The 16,926-nt window shown below is 43.6% G+C and overlaps 1 long non-coding RNA gene across 11 annotated transcripts in view; it reads right to left on the bottom strand.

Annotated features, from left to right (window-relative positions):
- Positions 1-1,156: 1,156 nt before the first annotated feature.
- The window catches only part of LOC110493430 (uncharacterized), a 56,765-nt gene continuing 40,995 nt past the window's right edge, over positions 1,157-16,926 (bottom strand). For all 11 annotated transcript variants that reach the window (XR_016487610.1, XR_016487620.1, XR_016487625.1 and 8 more), the window contains 2 exons: positions 9,797-9,886; positions 1,157-3,152 (listed from right to left, as the gene is read on the bottom strand). This is a non-coding gene — a long non-coding RNA (uncharacterized LOC110493430). The remainder of the gene's footprint in view (positions 3,153-9,796; positions 9,887-16,926) is intronic.

Genomic DNA, 16,926 nt, shown 5'->3' with positions numbered 1-16,926 from the left:
TGCACACAGTGCATCAACATTCAATCAACTGAAATGTGTCAAACGTGTCGTATTTAACTGCAAAATAGAGAGTTCTGAGAACATCGCTTCTTAGCAGCTAGGGACAGCAGCAGTGTAGATATGTTTTTGCTTGATTGTTAAGTGGCTCTGGTCTTGTGCACAAGCAGGCACTAGATGGCGATCTAATCACCTTTATGAATTCGAAGCAGTCATTTCACTAAAGTGGAGTAGATCTTCAAACCAGTAAATTGTGTTTCAAGTATTAAAGTGGAATACAACTCATCCAAATCATGCACATTATGTGACTACCTAATCGTGTGTTCATAATAGGGGATGGTAATATTTCAGACGGAGGTGTCTAGAGGACACTCATTTAAGTGAATGCCTTGAAAAGGACGCAAATGAAGACACAGTCACTGTAGGATTGATATGACCTCACCCCACAGGCAGTCACCACTTGAAATTAAAAATGTAGTCTAGATGGTAGGTGGAACAAGCTGGTGAGTGTCTCCCTGAGACAGAGTGAACAGAGCCATTGTGTCATGTGTCTTAGTATTCAGCTCACTCTCCTTTGTCACCAGGGCCAAGACTCACATCAATTCAATATGGTGGCCGGTCAGAGGACTGGTAAGAGGCGCAGGATCCATACTAATATAAGCTGCACTGAGGGTCTGAGAAACTACACATGCATACCAGTTGAAGACGGAGTACTGTATGCACGGGTATTTATAATCAATATAAATGGAAAATGTGGCTGATGTACATGTACCCAGGGCCAAATTCTTGGCGTGAGAGATTTAAAAAATCTGTATGGAGTGCAGTTGCATTGTCCTATTTGTTGAGGTAAATTATACTTAACTCGTATGCTTTTTTCCAGATACTGTATCAAGGAGCTGTGATGAGCTTTGCTGAAGCGGGCACCCAGTTCAACATTTTTTACTGCACTGGGCTAAATCAGGGTCACAGTGACTCTTAGTAGTCTTAAACAAATCTACTTTGAAACACCAGACACACGTGGTTATGAGCTTAGTAAACGAAGGCACCTATACCATGTCAGACATAGACTTGATATTTATTTCATTTTGAGTTCGCATCCCTATATATATATCACACAAGACTGAAATGGAACAAAACTGTTTGACATAGAAACACCAGATTTGAGATGTTTAAAAAAGGTATAATCTTTATTAATAATGAAATAGATGAATAACATTCCACCCATGAGACCAAAGAAAGAGTTACAGCTATCTGCCTGTGAACTGCTCAAGGCCAGGCACTAAGGTAAAGGTCCCGGTGTGAACCTGAACCAGGCCTGGACCAGCCAGGGCAATAAATCTATCTGTCCTTGCTATGAGATACAGCAGACAGACTGCAGTCCTAGACAGTAAGGCACGTCTGAAACCCATATTGGCCCGATACTGACTGGCAAACACACTCCGTCTTCTCTCTATCTCTCTGCGTTGTTGGCTAGGACTAGGGAGCTAGAGTACTGTCTATCATCTGCTGAGGAGTTTCATATGATTCTTAAATCTAAACAGAGCAAAATGAAAGACCAAGTACAGACAGTTGACATTTATCAAAGAATACTTTTTTATTGCTTATTTGAATAAATACTATTTCAAAGTGATCAAATAACATGGTAGCTACATCGTAATACTAGATTGTCAGTAGACTTTACCTGAGACGCTGCAGTCACCTCTGTAGCTGATCAAAAGCTAGATGACCTCGTTCCAATGCTTGATTATCACGTGGTGCCAACAGCGCCCTCTGCAGTTGTCTGGTGTGGTGTTGCTGCCCTTCAGGGAAGGCAGTAAGTTGTATAGTTATCTCCTGATGGGGCAAAATCACTACCCTGAAACCACACAACCTACTACCTCACCCCGTGCGGACATCAGAGAGGCAGATCCCTTTCATGGGGCAAAATCACTACCCTGAAACCACACAACCTACTACCTCACCCCGTGCGGACATCAGAGAGGCAGATCCCTTTCATGGGGCAAAATCACTACCCTGAAACCACACAACCTACTACCTCACCCCGTGCGGACATCAGAGAGGCAGATCCCTTTCATGGGGCAAAATCACTACCCTGAAACCACACAACCTACTACCTCACCCCGTGCGAACATCAGAGAGGCAGATCCCTTTCATGGGGCAAAATCACTACCCTGAAACCACACAACCTACTACCTCACCCTGTGCGAACATCAGAGAGGCAGATCCCTTTCATGGGGCAAAATCACTACCCTGAAACCACACAACCTACTACCTCACCCCGTGCGAACATCAGAGAGGCAGATCACTTTCATGGGGCAAAATAATAAATACATCATACAAACAAAAGTATTGAAATTAACAAAGAGCCATACCAAAACAGAACCAAATGATGCATATGAATGACATTACAAGCATGTTATCATCTTGAATTGGTTCATAGTACATATTCCCATCGAGGTCCGGGTGGCGGGCGCGCTGCAGAGATGATGGATGATATTACAGCCACTTCAGGAAAGACAGTAAGTTGTATAGTTATCTGACAGGAAGGGTATGACCCTAAAACTATACAACCTACTACCTCACCCCAAAGGACCATCACAGACCCGGCGGCCTACACTGGTACTCCAGTACCTTAGTCCCAGTCAACCAGGTCAGGAAGACAACTTGTTTTCATTTTTTTGAAAAGGAGATGAGAGTTTGGATCCACTATTGTAATTTCTCGATTTATTTTTGGACAGGACAGATGTTAAGTCCAAATCAAATCAAATCAAATGTATTTATAAAGCCCTTCGTACATCAGCTGATATCTCAAAGTGCTGCACAGAAACCCAGCCTAAAACCCCAAACAGCAAGCAATGCAGGTGTAGAAGCACGGTGGCTAGGAAAAACTCCCTAGAAAGGCCAAAACCTAGGAAGAAACCTAGAGAGGAACCAGGCTATGAGGGGTGGCCAGTCCTCTTCTGGCTGTGCCGGGTGGAGATTATAACAGAACATGGCCAAGATGTTCAAATGTTCATAAATGACCAGCATGGTCAAATAATAATAATCACAGGCAGAACAGTTGAAACTGGAGCAGCAGCACGGCCAGGTGGACTGCGGACAGCAAGGAGTCATCATGCCAGGTAGTCCTGAGGCATGGTCCTAGGGCTCAGGTCCTCCGAGAAAGAGAAAGAAATAGAGAATCAAGGAGAGAATTAGAGAGAGCACACTTAAATTCACACAGGACACCGGATAAGACAGGAGAAGTACTCCAGATTTAACAAACTGACACATAAACTACTGCAGTATAAATACTGGAGGCGGAGACAGGAGGGGTCAGGAGACACTGTGGAGAGACAGACAGAGATGGTTACTGAAAGTAGTTCGGGGCAAAGGCAGTCGGTCACCAAGGGGGCATGTGTGGTCCTGTACCAGAAGAAGACAGCTTCAACATACCTCAGAAGACACAGAACAATGGTTAGGATTGAAGCATAAACACACAATCACAGAGAGAGAGAGGGAGAGAGACAGAGAGACAGAGATAGAGAGAGACAGAGAGAGAGGGGGAGAGAGAGAGAGGGGGAGAGAGAGACAGAGATAGAGAGAGAGAGATTGAGAGAGAGGTAGAGAGAGAGCCAGAGCGAGAGAGAGAGAGAGGGGGGGGGGGGCACTGGCCTATCGCTCCCTCCCTCCTCCTCCTCTCTCCATCAGTCTCTAAGCAGCTTGTCAGGTAGCAGCATCTGAAAGGACCTAAGAAGAAAAATCTATTACTTGTAGAAAGGGGAAAACTTAAACTTGATATTTGGCTTCTTACAAAATGTAAGAACAAGGTAATTGTAAATGAGTTTTTCCCTCAATCAAGTGCCCGGTGAAATGAAAATAAAATGAAATTGGTGTGTTGATGCAGAAGTATGCACCCAAGTACGCACATACATTCTCTCATTCACTTCACAGGGCCTGCTGTCAAGTCATTCAATCACATTGGATAGTGCTCCTCTGCTACTATATCCCCTAGGAGCAGGAGAGGACAGTGCAGAGAGTCTTGAGAGGCCCATTGTCGGCTCAGTAGTAAGGAGGATTCTGTTGCCTGCATTATTAAACATAGCTTTGCTTACTGTTCTGGTAAGTGGATCACTGGAGGCTTGGCTTCTAGGTACAAACACACACATGGACACACACACTTTAATACATGTTTACTGGAAAAGAGCGGTTTGGGTTCACAAGGTGAAAACACTTGACCTTAGCTTGCTGATTGGACACAATCTAATATGGCAGACGGCTGTAGAGTTATGATCCATAGTTGACACTATGCTGGTAAAGGAATTCCTTTGAACATGAACCAGCTGAGAACATCCAGTGAGACGCAAACACACACATAGCCACACACACGCCCGCACTAGGGTTCAGATTTTCATACCATCATACCGTTTCTGTACCATACTGGTACAGAATATATATACCATATATACATATATACCATATATATAAGGTATTACCTAATGTGCAAACAAGGGGCGCTATTTTGTAAAAAAAAGAAACCTGCACAAAACTATTAAGGCAACAGGGCTCTTGATCCAGGAGAGGATTGAATGTCTCTGCTGTAACCAAGAAGCTTGATCCGGACATCTAACCACTTAGCAAGTTAGCAAACCAAATGCATAGCTAGAGGCCTGAGCTGGATATCATTTATTTGACACATCTTAGATTTCTTATAGTTATATAGTTAAACTTAACCAAAGCAGTGGCTGTCTACAGACAGAGGCTCACAGACCTTCCTGCCCTCCATACTGTACACAGTACCTCCCTACACACATGCACACACACACACACACCCTCTCCTCAAACGTACACCCCTCTCTGCATTCCCCCTGTCAGAGCTTCTGTAGACCGGTGTGTGTGTGTGTGTGTGTGTGTGTGTGTGTGTGTGTGTGTGTGTGTGTGTGTGTGTGTGTGTGTGTGTGTGTGTGTGTAGCCCAGAGAGGTAGCCAGGTGCAGACAGGAGGAATCCAGACAGACACGTCAGAGCGTTTAAAAAGGGAAGCATGGCTTCTTAGCCCCCTGGGTTAACGGAGGGAGCAGGCATGGACATCTATTCATACCAGGTTTAGAGAGGGAGACGCATAGCGCAGGGAGCAGGTTGGCAGACCAGGTCCAGTTACACATGGGGGTTTCTGGTCAAAGTCAGACAAGCTGACCTCCCTATAACCTCTGGTACTGATATGGGCCTCGAGAGGTGTCCTGGTGTGTACGCTGTGCATGAAGACTGTCTATGGAGTGATATTCAGCTGTGCATGTTGACTGTCTGTGGAGTGATATTCAGCTGTGCATGTTGACTGTCTATGGAGTGATATTCAGCTGTGCATGTTGACTGTCTATGGAGTGATATTCACCTGTGCATGTTGACTGTCTATGGAGTGATATTCAGCTGTGCATGTTGACTGTCTATGGAGTGATATTCACCTGTGCATGTTGACTGTCTATGGAGTGATATTCAGCTGTGCATGTTGACTGTCTATGGAGTGATATTCACCTGTGCATGTTGACTGTCTATGGAGTGATATTCAGCTGTGCATGTTGACTGTCTATGGAGTGATATTCACCTGTGCATGTTGACTGTCTATGGAGTGATATTCACCTGTGCATGTTGACTGTCTATGGAGTGATATTCAGCTGTGCATGTTGACTGTCTATGGAGTGATATTCAGCTGTGCATGTTGACTGTCTATGGAGTGATATTCAGCTGTGCATGTTGACTGTCTATGGAGTGATATTCAGCTGTGCATGTTGACTGTCTATGGAGTGATATTCAGCTGTGCATGTTGACTGTCTATGGAGTGATATTCACCTGTGCATGTTGACTGTCTATGGAGTGATATTCAGCTGTGCATGTTGACTGTCTATGGAGTGATATTCAGCTGTGCATGTTGACTGTCTATGGAGTGATATTCACCTGTGCATGTTGACTGTCTATGGAGTGATATTCCCCTGTGCATGTTGACTGTCTATGGAGTGATATTCAGCTGTGCATGTTGACTGTCTATGGAGTGATATTCACCTGTGCATGTTGACTGTCTATGGAGTGATATTCAGCTGTGCATGTTGACTGTCTATGGAGTGATATTCACCTGTGCATGTTGACTGTCTATGGAGTGATATTCACCTGTGCATGTTGACTGTCTATGGAGTGATATTCACCTGTGCATGTTGACTGTCTATGGAGTGATATTCACCTGTGCATGTTGACTGTCTATGGAGTGATATTCACCTGTGCATGTTGACTGTCTATGGAGTGATATTCAGCTGTGCATGTTGACTGTCTATGGAGTGATATTCAGCTGTGCATGTTGACTGTCTATGGAGTGATATTCAGCTGTGCATGTTGACTGTCTATGGAGTGATATTCACCTGTGCATGTTGACTGTCTATGGAGTGATATTCAGCTGTGCATGTTGACTGTCTATGGAGTGATATTCAGCTGTGCATGTTGACTGTCTATGGAGTGATATTCACCTGTGCATGTTGACTGTCTGTGGAGTGATATTCACCTGTGCATGTTGACTGTCTATGGAGTGATATTCACCTGTGCATGTTGACTGTCTATGGAGTGATATTCACCTGTGCATGTGTGTCTGTCTGATTAGAAAATATCTTGTGATAATCTAGCACATAGCAAATCCTCGTTAACATGGCCTGTATGGAAGCAGCATTAACCAACATTAGCTGACCTAGCACCAACCTCATCTTTAGGGAAGAAAAATGGCCTCAGTCATCGCAGTGACAAGGCATGCAGCATGGATCACCCGGAGCAGGGAGCTTTACCCACCAGCTGTTTCTCATCAGACAGACAGACAGACAGACAGACAGACAGACAGACAGACAGACAGACAGACACACACACACACACACACACAACCCTAACCCTTATCCCAACCCTAAACCTAATGCCTAACCATAAACCTAACCCCTAAAATAGCTTTTTTTACAAGTGGGGACAGGCTAAATGTCCCCACTTCTCTGAATTTTATAGTAAAACACACACACACACACACACACACACACACACACACACACACACACACACACACACACACACACACACACACACACACACACACACACACACACTAACGTGATAGAAATGTGATTTTCCCAATTCTATAGCACAGAGAAACATGGCATTTGGTCCTCTTTCAAAAATAATCCAGAAAGGCCAGCCATAACTGTAGCCTCCAGGCTCACTATTGTACAGGGACTGTGTGATCAACAATATGACCCCAAATAATCTTCTGCCCACCTGCTTTATGGCTCCTGTTCTATTCACTCCTCAGGTCTTATCGGCCCTTTGTCCTTCGTCTCAGTAATGGCCATAGTCCCACTAATACCCACGAGCCACCATGCTAACAGAAGCACCGATGGAGCCATACATCTTCCTGGTGACCCGGAGGGTCCATTAAGACAAATCAACAGTTCTGACACATCCAACCCTACACTCTGGCTGTCCCCCCTGCACCCCTCGATCTGACGGTACCCCAGCGCCTGGCCATCTGACGAGACTTGCGCCTGCCGCGGAGTGCCCTGCCTACACAGAGCTCCATCTGTCGTAGGGTCTATTAATAGAGGGTGGGACACATACCTCTCCTCTCCTCTGAACTGGCTGAGAGAGTGGGAGGACAGGGGGCTACAGTATAAACAGTAACTTTGATGAACAGGTTAGCAGCTAGGATGGTTAGCTACTGTACATTTAGCTAGGATACAGCTAGCTACTACTGTACAGTTAGTTATCTATTGTACTGTTAGCTACAAATAGCTAATGTTAACTATAGCCGACATACAGTTAGCTTACATACAGTTAGCTACAGTTAGCTGCTGTATTTTACCATTTGAGCCCTTGGCAGGATCAGGTCTGCCATGTAAACCACTGTTGTCAATGCTAGCTAGCTACTCAGGTTAAGTATCCTCATGAGTCACATGGGACAATCATAAAACCCATTGATAACGGGAGAATAGAAAGAGAGATCAGAGATCAAATAAATAGCTCACGAGTCCAACTCGATTGTTCCTCAGGCGTGTGAGTGTGCGAGAGTGTGAGTGTGTGCGTGGGTGAGTGTGTGTGTGCGTGTGGCAGTGTCAGTGAGTGTTAGTGTGAGATATGCGGCCATCTGCTTTGTGTGTAACCATAAACAAACGCAGGCCCACCAGAGGCCAGGCAACTTCACAGTATCATTTCCACAAGGTCCGGTCTAGACTGCAAGCACGGGGAAATGTATCCATGCTTGCATGTCTCTGGGTAGATGATTCACAGATAAGGTTATAACGGGAACGGTTATGCAATATCATTTATAATTCATCACCACAAATACAATATGTAGGCTGTTCTGTGCCATACTGGAGCACATGGGCAGATTAGAGGAAGGATATTAAAGAGAGAGAGAGAGGGGGGGGGGGGGGGGGGGGGAGAGAGAGAGAGAGAGAGAGAGAGAGAGGGGATGAAAGAACTGAGCTATGGGGGTGTTGACTGTCAGAACAGTGTTCTACAGCCTAACGTAGGCTTCTGTAGGCTAAAAGGGGGCAATATTTGAGTTTGCTAACATTGCTAATAAAGGAATGATGCACAGTTAGCTTAGCATAGCTAAACACCATGGGTCTTTGAAGCCTTGTCCCTTGTCCATATAGCCGTGGTAGTATGGCCAGGCAGCATGGGATCTATACACTATTATGTCTGTCTAATCGAATGCCTGGCATGCGCAGAATTCCAGAGCCGCGGGCAGTACTGGCTAAGGATTGGAGGCTTGGGGCTTAGCGTGGGTCTGATGTTGGGGTCAGGGTTGGAGCTGGGGCTGGGGGCTTGGCTGAGGATGGGGCATGGGGCTGGAACTGGGGATGAGGTTGGAGCTAGGGCTGGGGAAATGGTAGGGGCATTGGATAGAGCTCGGGCGGCCCCGGCTCTTCTGCACCATAAGCAGGCCAGGCAGGTTGTGTTACGGGTCAGGCCAGGCACAGACTTGCTGGGGGAGTCGAGCCAGGGCGGGGCACGGAGGGGGCTGGGGTGGGGGGACGGGGTTTGTGTAGCTGCAGGCCTTGCCAGCATCACATTTTGGGCCAATGGAAAAACACAGTTTATGGCGTCTGCCCAAGGTCAGCTCTTTGAGAAGAGGAGCTGGGAAGGGTCCAGCGGTGCTGTCTTCAAGGCTGTTTTTGTATGTCAGTCAGTCAGTCAGTCAGTCAGTCAGTCAGTCAGTCAGTCGGCAACAATTAAACCTCCAAATAAGAAAAGAGCAGATTCTGTATTCCTTCCTGTCACTGTACATTAACATACCTCTCTCCCCCAATATCCTCTGGATACCTCCATCTAGCCTACCCCATCCCTTCACTTTTACTCTCTCTCTGGACAACTCCTCTCTCTCTCTCTCTCTCTCTCTCTCTCTCTCTTTCTCTCCTCTCATCCTGCTACCTGACTACTTTGGCAGAGACACACAAAATGGATGGGAGAGCTGCAGGGGGCTGGGGGGAGCTGAAGGCAGAGAGCGGACACCATTTTGTAACGGTTTCAGGCACAGCAGAGAGATAGCGGTGGTTGGCTAGACATAGAACTTTTTATGCCCCAATGGATTCTGAAGATTAGGTACGGTGTGGTGTGGTGTGTGTGTGTGTGTGTGTGTGTGTGTGTGTGTGTGTGTGTGTGTGTGTTTTAGCCACCTGCACTTGGTAATTGTTATTTCAAATTAAGATGAGGCAGTCATAAATACAAAACAAATCCAAATCTATACAATATGATATATTACAAATTGTATTATAAAATAGCTTACAATAAGTTACTTACTGCTAGGGCTGTCCGTCTGTCTGACCATGGGGTTCTCTGATTGGCCAAAAGTCCCGTGCCATCGGCCAAGGTCTGAGTCAGTCATGCAGCCTAGAGAGAGCGAGAGAGAGAGAGAGAGAGAGAGAGAGAGAGAGAGAGAGAGAGAGAGAGAGAGAGAGCAAGAGGGAGAGAAACAGCGAGAGTGAGGAAGAAGAGAGAGATAGATAGATCCAGTCTCTGTAGTCTGCTGACTAATGAGCTCACCCCATATTCTCCCCACAGTCTGACTTGGGCAAGGAAACTCATTAGTGGAGGATGTACCACACCACAATCTCTCTGCTCCCTCTGCTGAACACTGAACACACACACCAAAACATTAATCGGCACCAACAAAAATCCTAGCAACCACAACACCAACAACACAACAACATTTTGCTCAACAAATGACCTATATCAAATGCCTTATAAGGCCTGGTGAAATAGCTCAGAGTGTAAGGTGGCTGCAAGGGTTGGAATCACAGATTATATATATTTTTTGTTTGAAATGTAGAAGTTACACTGATTGTGGTAGTGTATTAAGAAGGGAAGGGCAGCCAACATCGTTTAAATAAAGATTCAATAATGAGGAAGTGCTTCTTTCTTTACCTAGACACACCGCTAATAATATTCCATATTACATAGACATGTACATTTAAATGCTCGGACCCACACGGTATACAAAAGTTTCCAGGCTTGCCGCCGTAATGGAGACCGTTCTAACCATGAAGGTAAATTACCTGACAAAATCATGGGCCTCTTTTATTTTGCAGAGCGAAAGAAGAATTTAAACGTATGTACATTTTGTATTATCGTGCTACATCTTTTCCCGTAAAAGTACAAGGATGTTGAACGTTGTCAAGAATGCAAAAAAACGTACCATTTGAATTTTGTCAAGTCAAGGACGCATGAAAATATATTGTCCTTTGGTCTAAGACCTTGTGGAACAGCTAGACTTTGAACAAGGAGGATTTGCTATCTCTCTCTGTAGCACAAGTTGACCTATGAACTCCTTAAAGGGAGTTTATGGAATGTTATGGAAAAACTGTTAACTTAATGGATGGGGGGGGGCCTTGTGTGTGTGTGTGTGTGTGTGTGTGTGTGTGTGTGTGTGTGCGTGCGTGCGTGCGTGCGTGCGTGTGTGCGTGCGTGCGTGTGTGTGTGTGCGTGCGTGTGTGCGTGCGTGTGTGTGTGTGTGCCTACAGATCTCCCATGTGATGGCGAGTGTGTGGAGGTGAAAAGGACGGAAGACGGGGGTAGTTAGTTATCGTCATTAGTCAATGCTCAACAAAGCACAGAGAGAAAGAGAGAAGTAAAGGGCTGTTCCTATTGGACTGGAGGAGAGGACCACCAATTACCAGCCTCCACTTAGCCGTGCTGCTGAAGGGTGATAATTCTGCACAAGGACATTAATTGCAGCTGCAGTATGTAGCCTTGCAGAGGCAGCCAGGGGTCTTTTATATATTGTTTCTAATGTTTGTAATTACAGTAGGGCAAGATGGCCCTATGCCCGTGCATGTTTATGGCCCTGCTGTGAGTAACCCGACTCCTGTGACGACGGAGCAGAGGCAGTGGAACTGTACTGTGTTGACAAGTCAAAAGGCTTGAAGAAGAAGGTGCAGACTGCAGAGGGCAGGGGACATACAGTCTCTGTGATGTGTGGGTGAACCAAGACACACTGTAGGATGGCATAGTAAAATGCAACCATTTGAGCTATAAAGGCTTTGCAAAGATGCCCAACTGTTAACAGCCAGCAACAAACTACTTTAATTGTATTCTCCAAGCTCCAAGTAAGAGTACTGTAGGTCCAAATATTAATTTTCTTGGCCTTGACAGTGTGAGGGTATTCACTTGTTCTACGACTACATGCATTTCCACAATAACCTTCACTTTAAATGTTTTGTTGTTGTTGCAATTAATGACGTAAATGTAACAATATCACCATCCAAGAAATGGTTACAACCATGTAATCAAGATATAACATGTTCAGATACATTCACTGACTAACAGTACTACATCTAACACACCACATGTGCAGATACATTCACTGACTAACAGTACTAAATCTAACACACCACATGTGCAGATACATTCACTGACTAACAGTACTAAATCTAACACACCACATGTTCAGATACATTCACTGACTAACAGTACTAAATCTAACACACCACATGTTCAGATACATTCACTGACTAACAGTACTAAATCTAACACACCACATGTTCAGATACATTCACTGACTAACAGTACTAAATCTAACACACCACATTTTCAGATACATTCACTGACTAAAAGTACTAAATCTAACACACAACTAAAAGCTTAACAATCTCCTCCTACTGGCAGTCTTTAGTTTGAGAAAATGGTGGCGAGGAGAGGAGGGATTGGAGTGGATAAAATAGCAAGTGGGAGATTTCTGGATAAACCCTCTGACACTCTGCTCCAGTAGCCTACCTCTAACTTTACACTTCTGCAGTCTGCAATTTTTCTAGGACAAAATCGCCATGGCGACGACTGAGGCCAAAAAAGGGAGGGAATATATGAGTGCTGGAAGAAAAACTAGTAGAGGCTCTCAGCCCAAATGCTATCTGGAATATCACTCAGCCTGGCAGGTACATAAAACAAGTATCCTTCCAAATGATGCATACTCTACTAAGGGGCCCTTTGGACGTGGTACACTACCCATTACAAACTATCTAAAACTTGACTAACTAGTGCCTGGAACTAGCCCAAATGCAAGTTTATTTAGCTGGTGATTTGAGTCGCTCATTTGGTCTGCTGAGGTAAACTGATTGAGTGCAGGTCAAAGTTGAGACAAAAGGGCCTACATTGGGGAATCTAGCGTTAGAGGGGGAAAATCATCATCATCCCCCAAACTCTCCCCAGTCCAATATTATGTCATTATTACTATGCTCAGCGTCTCGGCGGAGCTCGTGTGGTTTCATGGATAAATCTCATGTGACGTGCCTGATGACATCCCGATAAACGCAGAGAGAATAAAATGGCCCCCAATCCTCAGTGGTCAGCGGCGTAATGGGCTAATGGCTTCCATGTGTGAGGAGAGGAGAGGAGAGGAGAGGAGAGGAGAGGAGAGGAGAGGAGAGGAGAGGAGAGGAGAGGAGAGGAGAGGAGAGGAGAGGAGAGGAGAGGAGAGGAAGGCATGACTAGGGGGTCTGAGGGGAAACCTACACAGTATTTCTGCTTCTGCCCTCTCTGGCCCCATTGTATTGCATATAATCCTGCTTTACACAGAGACTAGAGGACCTGTAGTGTCCACTGTTACCCACTCTAGTCTTCTTTAGCCTCAGTGCTGTGAACCTGGAAAGCTAGACAACACAATCTATAACTGAGGCCAGCCTTAAACATGCCAAATTTAAGTTTATTTAATTCATTTACATGTGAGAGTATAATTGAACTCTAGAATTGTATGACAAATAAAATATAAAGGGTTCTGTAAACAAAAAAACAAACAAACAGCATTAGTTGTTTTTACATCTACACATACATTTATCAGCTCTAGGGCTGTCCCTGAAAAAAAAAATATTGGTAGACCGAATGTCGTCTGTTTTTTAACATGTATTTCTCCATATATAGACACACCCTATGTGTTTTAATAAAATCAACTAATTCCAGTTTGTCTGATGCTTTAAGCTTACGGTTTGATGCCTGAAGAGGGCGCCAGAGATCTAGATAACCAGAAGGGAGAAAAAAAACACTTAACCTGACCCATCTTTTCTCCTCCCATTCCTGCTGACTTTCCCATATTCTGCCATTACTCTCCAGAAGTTGCCAGTAATAGGCTACAGTAGGAGTCAGCAACCTTTCTCATGTGGAATTCCAATTGATCTGACTATTTCTACTGATCTGTGTGCCAGTTATGGTTTTCGTATGCAAATGTTCATTTTAAAACATGTTTTATAATAAAGTCTTCATATCTCAAAATCAACATCATGTGGTTAATCATAATTATATCTAAATAAAAATTATACAAACCTAAAAAGTAACTTCTATTACCATTGCCAATATGTAAAAAATAGCCTAAATAAAGCCAACAAATAAAAACATTGCAGCCTGCAGGTAGAAAATATCCTGATAAAAATAAATATCCTATGAATCACATTGGCTACACATGGCCAGTCTGCAAGGAACTTGAAACATTGTGTCAACTATTAACTAAATGGGTCCGGTCTGAAGCTTGCAACATTGTATAAAATATTCTGGGCCCTCAGAGTTTCCCGCATAGGGACATTCACAGCTGTAGGCTACTTGCGCTTGGATAACAAGCAGTGGTTGACTTGGGCAGGAGCTCCCCGGAGCTGAGTACAGGCACCTCAAATGATCCACTGCTCGAGCTCCTGTTCCCCTTATAGAATATTAGCTCAGAAGTATTGTGGAGCTCCTGCACCTAAATATAAACAGTACCAGCGCCCAAAATTAGTACCGGAACCTTTTTCAGTTCAAGTCAAGCACTGATAAGAAGCCTATTTTATGACATTTCAGAGCATGACATTTTACCCTTTCACTCTGAGTAGTTATCGAAACAGAGAGAGCTGGAAAGATGTTTTAAATACACTGAGAAACTATTGTAATTCTCAATGCATGTGAAAACAGACTTTGTTTGTTTGCTGTTTGAGGTGAAGAAAACGTTACTTTGAGAAGCTCCACAGGTCATTCATTAGTGGTGGTGCGTTAAGCCATCCAGAAGTACTACTACTAGCTCCCCAAATGGGCACATTTCTATCCCTACATTTGCTCGTAGCCCAGGTAGCCTATAGGAATATTTCTATGCGTGCGTGTCCTTACTCAACATTGCGTGTCCTTACTCAACATTGACAAACGCAAACAGTTCACACAATTAAGTTATGAAACGATGAATGTGCACATATTGGGAAAGAGCGCATTCTGGAGAGAGAAGTGCATTGTGCATCTGGGCGCATGGTCAATCAGACTCCTGCATTGGCCATGCAGCATTTACGGTGATACGGCCTCAGCAGAAGTCAGGGCATTCATACTTCTTGCGCTTTGCTAAGCAGTGCAGAGCAGTTGTCAAGGAAGTGAGTTTGTGTTTATACAGGATGTACTGCCCCCCACCAACCGTTTTTTTTTATCCATCTACACACAATACCCAATAATGAAAACACACCTGAGTCAATACTTTGTAGAAGCACCTTTGGCAGCGATTACAGCTATGAGTTTTTCTAGGCAAGTCTCTATGAGTTTTCCACACCTGGATTGTGCAATATTTACCAATTATTATTTTCAAAATTCTTCAAGCTCATTGCTAAAAAAAAATATTTTCAGGTCTTGCCATAGATTTCCAAGTAGATATAAGTCAAAACTGTAACTCAGCCACTCAGGAACATTCACTGTCTTCTTGGTAAGCAACTTCAGTGTAGATTTGGCCTTGTGTTTTAGGTTATTTTCCTGATGAAAGGTGAATTCCCAGGTTCTGGTGGAAAGCAGACTGAACCAGGTTTTCCTCTAGGATTTTGCTTGTGCTTCGCTCCATTCTGTATCTTTTTATCCTTAATGGTGACAAGCATACGCATAACATGATGCAGCCACCACTATGCTTGAAAATATGGAGAGTAGTTCTCAGTGATGTGTTGTATTCGATTTGCCCCAAAACGTAACACTTTGAATTCAGGACATAAAGTTTATTTCTTTAGCAGTATTACTTTAGTGCCTTGTTGCAAACAGGATACGTGTTTTGGAATATTTTCATTCTGTACAGGCTTCCTTCTTTTCACTCTGTCAATTAGGTTAGTATTGTGGAGTAACTACAACTGTTTTAAAATAACCATTGGCCTCATGGTGAAATCCCTGAGCGGTTTCCTTCCTCTCCGGCAACTGAATTAGGAAGTACGCCTGTATCTTTGTAGTGACTGGGTGTATTGACACACCATCCAAAGTGTAATTAATAACTTCAAAGGGATATTCAATGTCTGCTTTTTTTATTTTTATTATATATATTTTTTTTTTACCCATAAACCAATAGGTGCCCTTCTTTGTGAGGCATTGGAAAACAATTCCTGGTCTTTGTGGTTGAATCTGTGTTTGAAATTCACTGCATCGAATACCTTACAGATAATTGTATGTGTGGAGTACAGCGATGAGGTAGTCTTTCAAAAATAATTTGAAACCCTATTATTGCACACGTTGTCCATGCAACTAATTATGTGACTTGTTAAGATCATGTTTACTCCTGAACTTATTTAGGCTTGCCATAACAAAGGGGCTGAATACTTATTGACTCAGGACATTTCAGCTTTTCATTTGTAATTAATTCGTTTAAAAAAATGGTATCAACATATTTAGACTTTGACATTATGGGGTATTGTGTTTAGGCCAGTGACAAAACAATATCTCAATTGAATATATTTTAAATTCAGGCTGTAACACAACACAATGTGGAAAAAAGTCAGTGGGTGTGAATACCTTCTGAAGGCCCTGTACATATAGTTAAATACTGTCCTTCCCTTGTGACTTACGGGTCAGTACATGCAGGTCTAAGTACCAAGGTTGGTGCTCCTACCAACTAACTGTCATAATAGTAAGAGTTGAAAATTGGAATCCATTTAGCTAGTTGGGGCTTGTTGGAGCTGATCATGAACGAACAACAGTGTTGACTTATGCAATCTGTCAGCAATATAGAATCTGGCTAGCTGAAACTACAAGCTCAACATATTCCTATGCGGATGGGCATATAGGCTTGTATGTACAGTATAGGACTATCTCTTCTCAAAATAAATACAGTCTTAATACCTAGGCCTAAGTATCGTCACAAAACCTGCAAAGTAAAATACTGTAAACCTGCATCTTAAATTCAGTTGAGCAACTAGTCACATGGATGCAAAGGACTTTGACAAAGTTTTAAAATGCTTACAACAGCTAGCCAAAACCTAAATAGGGCTCTATCCAGCTCGGCATGTCTAACTTTTTATTTGATTTTACTAGCTCTGACTTTGCTGATAGGAAGAATGTACATTGAGGGAGAATGTACTTTCTATGACTGTGATATGTGGTTGTCCCCCCTAGCTATCTTAAGATAAACAAGATAAGAGCGTCTGCTAAATGACTAAAATAAATCAAATGTAATGGTCAATATAATA

The sequence above is a fragment of the Oncorhynchus mykiss genome, chromosome 2 (genome assembly GCF_057628025.1).
Source record: "Oncorhynchus mykiss isolate SJ-2025 chromosome 2, ASM5762802v1, whole genome shotgun sequence".
NCBI lineage: Eukaryota > Metazoa > Chordata > Actinopteri > Salmoniformes > Salmonidae > Oncorhynchus > Oncorhynchus mykiss.
Note: the sequence above shows the minus strand (reverse complement) of the source record. Positions and strands in the feature narration are given on the sequence as shown.